Below are 9,123 nucleotides of genomic sequence, written 5' to 3'. Positions count from 1 at the left end.
AAATGTTATAAGTTAAGAAAATAAGTTCTAATTATTTATTTATTTACAAAATGAGTTCATAAAAAATTAAGGGTCTGCTAATTTGAGCAAAGATTCAGTTCGCTCAAGTTCACCATCCCAGTAGTGCTTGAGACGTTGACCGTTAACTTTAAACGTACCTCCATAATTGTTGTATAATTCAATAGCTCCATAAGGATAAACTCGATAGATGGTATAAGGTCCTTTCCATTAGGATTTAAGCTTCCCAGGATATAACTTCAACCTTGACCTAAACAAGAAAACCTTCTGACCTTCTTTAAACTCGCGAGGTTGTATATGACTATCATGCCATCTCTTTGATCTTTCTTTACACATTTTGGCATTCTCGTAGGAAAACAACCTCAGCTCTTCCAACTCATCAAGTTGTAACATCCTTCTCTCACTGGCTGCTTAAGATCAAAGATCAACTACTTCAAAGCCCAGTGATTGGCAACTGACATGCCTTTTCTAAGACTAACCGATAAGGAGTCATTCCTAACGGAGTCTTAAATGTTGTTCGATAGGCCTAGAATGCATCATCGAGCCTTCGAGACCAATCTTTTCTGCTAGGGCGCACTACCCTTTCAAGGATACCTTTGATTTCGCGATTCACTCTTTCAACTGTCCCATTAGACTGAGGTGATACGTAGTAGCAATCTTGTGCTTCACATCATATTTTTCAAGCAACCACTTAAGCCATTTGTTCACAAAGTGAGAACCTTCATCACTAATAATAGCTCTTGGTGTCCCAAATCATGTAAACAGGTGCTTATGTAGGAATCGCATGACTACCTTAGCATCATTTGTAGGGTATGCTTCAGTTTCAACCCACTTGGATACATAGTCCACAACAACTAAGATGTATTTGTTCCCATACGAAGAAGGAAACGAGCCTAAGAAGTCAATGCCCCATGCATCGAACAATTCAATCTCCAAAATTTTTGTCAAGGGCATCTCATTACTCCTTGATATATTTCCAGTCCTTTGGCATTTATCACAGTTTTTCACATAAGCATAAGTGTCTTTAAATAGTGTAGGCCTAAAGAAACCTGCTTGCAAAATCTTTATTGTAGTACGTGAACCACCAAAGTGTCCCCCACTTTGTGATGAATGGTAATGACACAATATCTCAGCAATATCGCTTTTAGCTACACACTTTTGGATTATATTATATGTACATTGTTTAAACAAAAACGGATCCTCCAAAAGATAATACCGACTATCATGAAGGAATCTTTTCATTTGTTGGTATGTCATTTCTTGAGGAATTATTCCACATGCAAGATAATTAGCAAAAAAAAAAACAAACTAGGGTATTTCATGAATTCGATTTACCTCAAATAAGTGTTCATCTAGGAAATTCTCTTTGATAGGTACAGATGACTGAGTTACCTCATCTTGTTCCAACCTCGACAGATGATCATCTTTTTGATTTTTGACACATTTTTTGTCTTGGATCTTACGGTCAAATTATTGGAGTAAAAGTATCCAACGAATTAGCCTTTGTTTTGCATCTTTCTTCCTGAGCAAGTATTTAACGGCCTCATGGTCAGTAAATACTGTAACTTTGGTACCTATAAGATATGAGCAAAATTTGTCAAAAGCAAAAACTATAGCAAAGCGTTTCGTTTTGGTTACCGTATAATTGTGTTGGGCTCCTGTCAAAGTTCTACTTGCATAGTAAATAGGGTGAAACACTTTATTTCTTCTTTGACCTATCGCAGCTCCAACGACATAGTCACTTGCATCGCACATCAAATCAATAGGTGAGTTCCAATCAAGTGTAACGATTATTGGGGCTGAGATTAACCACTTCTTGAACTCTTCAAAATATTCCAAACATGCTTTGTTGAAATCAAACATTGTATCTTTCTCTATCAACAAACATAACGATTTAGAAATTTTCGAGAAATCTTTGATAAATCTTCGATAAAAACTGGTATGGCCTAAGAAACTTCTGATTCCTTTCACGTTCATTGGGGTTAGTAATCTTTCAATTACGTCCACATTTGCTTTATCAACTTCAATTCCTTTTATTGAGATCTTATGACCTAAGACAATCCCTTCCTTTACCATAAAATGACATTTTTTCCAATTAAGGACAAGATTCGTCTCTTCACATCTCTTCAGTACCTTAGCCAAATTACTCAAATAGATATCATAAGTGTTACCAAAAATAGAAAAGTCATCCATGAAATCCTCAACAAAATTTTCAACAGATATCATAAGTCATCCATCATGCATCATTGAAAAGTTGCAGGTGCATTACATAAACCAAAAGGCATTCGCCTAAAAGCAAACGTACCGTATGGACAAGTAAAGGTTGTTTTATGTTGGTCTTCCGAGGCTACAACTATTTGGTTATATCTCGAATAGACATCTAAAAAAATATTAAAATTCATTACCTGCCAGTCAATCTAACATTGATCCATAAAAGGAAATGGAAAATGGTCATTTCGAGTGGCTTTGTTCAACTTTCTGTAATCAATACAGATTCTCCAATCGGTAACAGCTCTTGTTGGAATTAACTCATTATGCTCATTTTCAACAATCGTGATTCCACCTTTCTTCGGCACACACTGCACCGGACTTACCCATGAACTATCATAAATAGGATAGATGACTCCTGCACCTAATCATTTGATCACTTCCTTTCTCACAACTTCTTTCATAATAGGATTAAGCCTCCTTTTCCCATCAATTCGAGCTCTTTCACCTTCTTCTAAAATGATTTTATGCACGCAAAAAGAAGGGCTTAAACCTAGAATATCAGCTATGGTCCAACCAATTGCTTTCTTAAATTTCTTTAGAACAACAATTAGTTGCTCCTGTTGATCTTTCATCAGTTCCGCTGAAATAATCACAGGCAAAATAGGACAATAACCTAAATAAATGTATTTCAAATAGGAAGCAGTACCTTTAGTTCAAGTTTAGGTGGTCCTTCAATTGACAACTTGGGTTGCACAAATTCTCTAAGTTTCAACTCCAACGGTTCAAACCCTGTGGACTGAATAAAATTTCCCGGATTAGCTTCCATCCAAGCCATGTTTTCTTCACCTTCTTCATCCTCCAAAGGGTCAAGATCTAAGGCTTTCTCCAATGGATCTTCTTCAAATTTGCTTTCTATAGAAACCAAGGTTTATATCTCTTCCATAACTAAACACTCCTCTATCGGATCGGGAAATTTTATCGCTTTAAGAATGTTAAAAGTTATCTGATCGTTTTGAACTCGCATGGTAAGTTCTCATTTCTACACATCAATTAACGTTCTTTCCGTGGCTAAGAAAGGTCTCCCAAGGATGATCGACACTTTCTTGTCTGCTTCAAAATCTAAGAAAATGAAATCAGTAGGAAAAATAAATTTATCGACTCTTACCAAAACATCCTCAGTATTTCCTTCGGGATATGCTAAAGATCGATCCACTAGCTGAAGTGTTACAATTGCAGGTCTTACTTCACCTATCCCTAACATCTTGAAAATAGACTTAGGCATCAAGTTGATACTCGCTCCTAAGTCACACAAAGCTTTACCATAGTAAGATTCACCAATGTTACAGGGTAAAGTAAAGCCTTCTAGGTCTTTCAATTTTGGTGGCAATTTCTTGAATTGCTTCGGAACATCCAAAAACTTCTTGAATTGCACCTCCTATTTCTGCTTGTTTTGCTTCAATATTTGCGGATATAGAGGTGATGGAACTTTCGGTTGAACTGGACATCTGAATAGGTAAATCTGCATCCAAAGAAGATGTTAAAATATATGTATTCACTAATTCAGGGTTTACCTTGTCAGACTTTGCAGATTCTGATTCCTTTGGTGTAGGAACTTCAACAGCTGGTTAATTCTTCTCAACGGGCTTATCTTCGACATCAATCAATCGGGGTTCTAGAATTTTACCACTTTGCAATGCCACTACCTTGATATGTTCTTTACCCAAATTTCTTGGATTCTTTGTATCACTCGGCAAAGTTCCTTGTGGTCTATTACGTAGCTCCGTAGCTAACCAACCCATTTGGTTTTCTGAATTTTTTAATGTTGCTGCTTGGCTTTCGATCAAAGCGTCATTCATTGCCATGTACACTTTCAACAAGTTCTCCAAACTGTTTGATGCCTCAGCTTGAGGTGGTTTTGGAGCTTGCTGATTAAACCCTTGAGATTGGTTGGGTCTTTGCTGCAATATATTGTTATTCGGTCTATTTCCTTGGTTGCTTCAAGAAAATTTAGGATGATTACGCCATAAAGGATTGTAGATGTTGGACTAGGCTCCTTGTCCACTCCTATTTTGATATTGGTTCCCTACACAGTACACTGACTCAGGATTTGATAGACAACTCTCAAAAGAATGATCTTCCCCATAGTACACACAGGAAACTACTTTAAACAAACTTGGTGGCTGAGCTACAAAATTTTTAGTACTATTAGCGGTTAACTATTTTATCATAGAGGAAATAGATGATACCTGAGCTGATAACAAAGTGAGGGCGTCAATATCATGAACTTCAGCTACACATCTTCTTGAAGTTGTTCGATTTGTTGGACATTGATAGTTATTACTCACGATCCTCTCGATGATCTCATAAGCCTCATTATAAGACTTAGTGAAAATTGCACCATTCGTAGAAGCATCTACCATTAATCTTGAATTTGCATTGAGACCATTATAGAATGTCTCCAACTTGATACAATGAGGAATCCCATGATGAGGACACTTACGAAGTAACTCCTTGAATCGCTCCCAAGCCTCATACAGAGACTCGTCATCTAATTGTTGGAAACTTGTGATCTCATTCCTTAACTTAGCGTTTTTATTAGGTGGGAAATACTTAACCAAAAATCTCTCTGCTAATTCTTACCATGTAAATATGGAACTTGGTTGCAATGAATTGAGCCATGCTCGTGCTCGATCTCGCAACAATTACGGAAACAACTTCAAGCTCTGTGCGTCTTCAGTCACACCGGCTACCTTGAATGAATCACTCACCTCCATAAACAATCGAAGGTGAAGATGTGGATCTTCCGTGGGCATACCAATAAATTTGCCCACCATTTGTAGCATTTGAAACATCACTGGTTTTAATTCAAACTAGGTTGCCTCAATATCTAACCTTTTAATTCTTGGGTTTAACTCACTGAAAAGTGGTACAGCATATTGTCTGATGTATCGATCCCTATCATCGACAATGAGGATAGGATTTCGTACATGATCGGCTTCATTACCTTGGTCTTGATTCTGATTCCCAAGGCCCATCTCGACTTGTCCTTGAGCTATTCGTTCACCTCTTATTTGTCTGCAAGTTCACTTAATTTTAGGGTATACAGGGAGTAAATCAATAATTCGATCTATGCTCATAAACACCTGAAAAGAAAATCACAAAAATTAAAAAGAATAAGTTAGTAATGTTAGAAATAAATCAAATTGAAAATAAATAATTTCACAAAAAAATTACTATGGCAACAGTTGACAATCCTCGGCAGCAGTGCCAAAAACTTGTAACGCATAGGTTTGTGCAAGTCACTTAATTTGTAAAATTATAGTAATAATTCAGTAAATGAAAACACAATATAGTTGAGAAGTGATTAAAATATATTAATCTAAATGCAATGATCCTTAATGCAAATTATCCTCAGTATGCAAACTATATGAATGAAATTGATTTTAGTAAAATTAAACACAATTTGCAACAATTATAACATAAATAAACTAGGATAGTTACTATAATCAAACTCAATTTATTATCAACATGCTTAATAACATTCGGAAAAACATTTCATGGCAACTCGATCTTTCATGAGTTTGGAAACCACATTAGGTCCTTTCAGAATCTTTTACTTAGTAAATATGCATTTTACTGATCCTTATTTAGTAAGGGTTTCTTAGCATTCGTGTAAGGTAATATGGACATGTCAGATTTGAAATAATTTAATCACACAAATCTAAAAATTATGCAGATAATAGAGCTTGGTCAGAGTTCTTATGCAACCTTCAATTTAATCGGGTCAGGATCTAAATTGAGCATGCACATTTCAATTATGTGTCCATTAGTCATCGTCTGGTCAAGATTCCTCAACTAATTCACGTGCATTTCAATCACGTATGAATGAAATACAAACTTGATTTTAATTGAAAACATGATCGATTGAGGCACAAACATTATAAGGATGAATCAAATAAATATTATTTACTCAAAGAAATTATCCTAGCTGAAATAAAATTAAGCTAACATTGTTGTAAATAAGAACAAAAAACACATAGCAAAATCTTTTTTTTTTTAATTAAAGAAAAAGAATATTGAATCCAATATACAGTGGTTGTCACCCAAGACTCTGACTGACGAGGCTCCTTCATTCCTTTGATTTTCTCCTTTGCTAATGGCTCTCCAAGGTGGCCGACCAAGGGTTTTTTAACAGGCTTAATTACTAAGATCTCTATGAAGAGATGAAGCTAGGTGTGAGAATGGAAAAGGCTACGAGAATTTGGAGAAAAGAGAGGATGATGCTTGAGGGATGATGAATGAAAGAATGAGAGGGTCTTATTTATAGGTAAGGAGAGAGGGATTGTTTGCTAAAAATAGGATTTTTCATCTTTTGAAGCATCTTCCATGGGTGGCCGGCCATAAATTGAGCAAGTTGAGCTGATTTTTCCTTGATTTTTGGTCAATTTGAGTGTCACAACAACTCAGGACTGAGAGTCGGTCAAGTGCAAATCTTCAGGTAAATATTTAATTTTTTCAACTCTTCAAGGACCTTGTGCGATTAAACCAAAGAGCGGGTTTATGGACAACCATGTGCAACTGAATTTTAGGGTTGACTTGGTCTCCAATTTGGACGATTTTGTAATCCAACAAAGCTATCAGACCTGTCCAGAATAAATCAACAAATTAGAAGACCAAAGAATAAAATTTATCGAATTTAATTCATTAATTAAAAACCCAAATTATTAATGAAATATTTTAAAGTGAATTATTAAATATAATTTTATATTTTATTATTTAATTTAATCATGATGGCCCACTTTATGTCTTAAAAAATATAATATATTCAAATTAATATAAAATAAGTCATTTATTGAATGAAAACTATATAATAAAGCATAAAATCACAATTTAATAATTTCTATGTCATAATTTCATATTTTCACATATTTCATTAATTTATTAAACAATTACTTAGTTTTAACAATGAATTTAAGTAAAAAGGTGATAAATTACATAGGAAAAATCCTATATATTTTTTGTTTACATTATAAGCTCCTCGGCTTTATGTGCCTGATCAACTAAGACAACAAATTCTTTCAGCTTATGAATTCTGACTAAAAGCTTTATATCTTCATTTAACCTTTCCTTGAATCTTTTGCACATGGCAGTTTCGATTGGAATGCATTCCTGACATATTTACTCAGTCTGACAAACTGTCATTCATATTTTGACATAGAGGTACAAATCTGTTTAAGCTCAAGAAATTCTTTACATTTCTGATCCCAAAATCTCTGACTAATATATTTTTTTCAGAACTCAGTTTGGAAGAATTCCTAGATTATACGCTCTCTCGGCATAATTGAAATCAACATGTTCCACCACTGGTAAGTTGAGTCTTCCAACAAAGATACAACACACTTAACACATTTAGCCAGTGAACAAGATAGTTCGTCGAAAACCCTGATTGTATTCTCAAACTAGAATTCTACTCTCTCAGGATCATCTTCAGTAGTAGCTATGAATTCTTCAGCCCCGTACTTATGAATCTTATCAACAAGCGACTTATTAACTTGTAAAGTTTTTAAACCTTGAGGAATAACGGGGAACAGTTGGGGAATAGGAGGGGGTGGAGGTTGTTGAGCAAATGAGTTCACACGTACAAACACGGTAAACAATTCACTCATCAAATGGAAGAAGGATTCCTGAGCCTCTCCTCCCCGACTCTTAAATACGGGCCTTGTACCACTTGACTCTATTCTGTGAATAGAGGCTTGAGCATTCCTCTCAACTTCATCAGAGTTGGCTCGGTTGGATGTCATTGCTATAAGAAAATGAGTTTCAAAATGGGTTACGATTTATCACACTATCATAGGTTATATAATGGCATGTATAGCTAAACTCATATACCTTACGTTCAGCCCAAGAATCGACTAAACCATAGCTCTAATATAAATAAATGTAACACCCTTAACCTGTATCCGTCACCAGAATAGCGGTACGAAGCATTACCAGAATTCTTATTTCAAAACAAACAAAAAATTTAAATATTTTAATTTATATCACTAATCATAGCAAAACCAATCCATAATATGCATATCGTCCCTTATACGAGCCTTCAAGGCCCTAAAAACACATTAGAAACAAGTCAGGACTAAATCGTAAACTTAGAGAATTTTTTAGAAAAAAATGAAAATTTTCAAAACTACAGGGCTCACACGGGCAAGAGGCATGCTTGTATCTTAGGCTGTATGGACATTCGAAGTACGGACACACGGCCATGTCCGTGCCCGTGTAACTCACTGACTTGGGTGACATGGCCGAGCAACACGCCCGTGTGCCAGGCCATGTGCTTGGCCGTGTAACAGCCTGACTTGCAACCCTTTGAAAGCTACAGGGGATAGACGACCGTGTCCCCTGGCCATGTGTCGCACACGGCAAAGACACACACCTGCATCTTTGCTTGTGTGGATGAAAAATAGGCCATTTCCAAGCCATTTTTCTCATCTATTCAACCATATAACTATAATCAAATTTCCACATATGAGAAGCCTTCAAATTGCACTAAAAGGATGCAAAATCAAGCTAATCAAGTAAGGTACATATGCATTCAACCAAAATGCCCAAAGGCACCCCAAACACAACATTTAAACATGTATAACCATTTGCACAATTTAGCCAAAACTTACCACTTTGTTCGCATATCAAAATCACATCCACAAGTACCTAATGTGCCATTTAACATTTAGCATCATAAGATATATGTACCAACTACATTCTTCATACCAAAATGACCATATTCAACTTCCATCATCTATGCATCATATGGACTATAAAATAAACCATCATAAGGCCACATACATATATCAACATAACAACCATTACAAGGCCAAATATATACATGCCAACTTAATA

General features: G+C 35.6%; 1 non-coding gene across 1 annotated transcript; it reads left to right on the top strand.

Annotated features, from left to right (window-relative positions):
• The first annotated feature begins 4,707 nt into the window (after positions 1–4,707).
• LOC121215854 (small nucleolar RNA R71) lies at positions 4,708–4,814 on the top strand. The gene has a single exon (XR_005911823.1). It is a non-coding gene; the product is annotated as a small nucleolar RNA R71 (small nucleolar RNA).
• Positions 4,815–9,123: the final 4,309 nt, after the last annotated feature.

Source organism: Gossypium hirsutum, chromosome D03, assembly GCF_007990345.1.
Source record: "Gossypium hirsutum isolate 1008001.06 chromosome D03, Gossypium_hirsutum_v2.1, whole genome shotgun sequence".
NCBI classification, from domain to species: domain Eukaryota; kingdom Viridiplantae; phylum Streptophyta; class Magnoliopsida; order Malvales; family Malvaceae; genus Gossypium; species Gossypium hirsutum.
The sequence above is the reverse complement of the archived record's forward strand: the minus strand, read 5'-3'. Positions and strand labels throughout refer to the sequence as shown.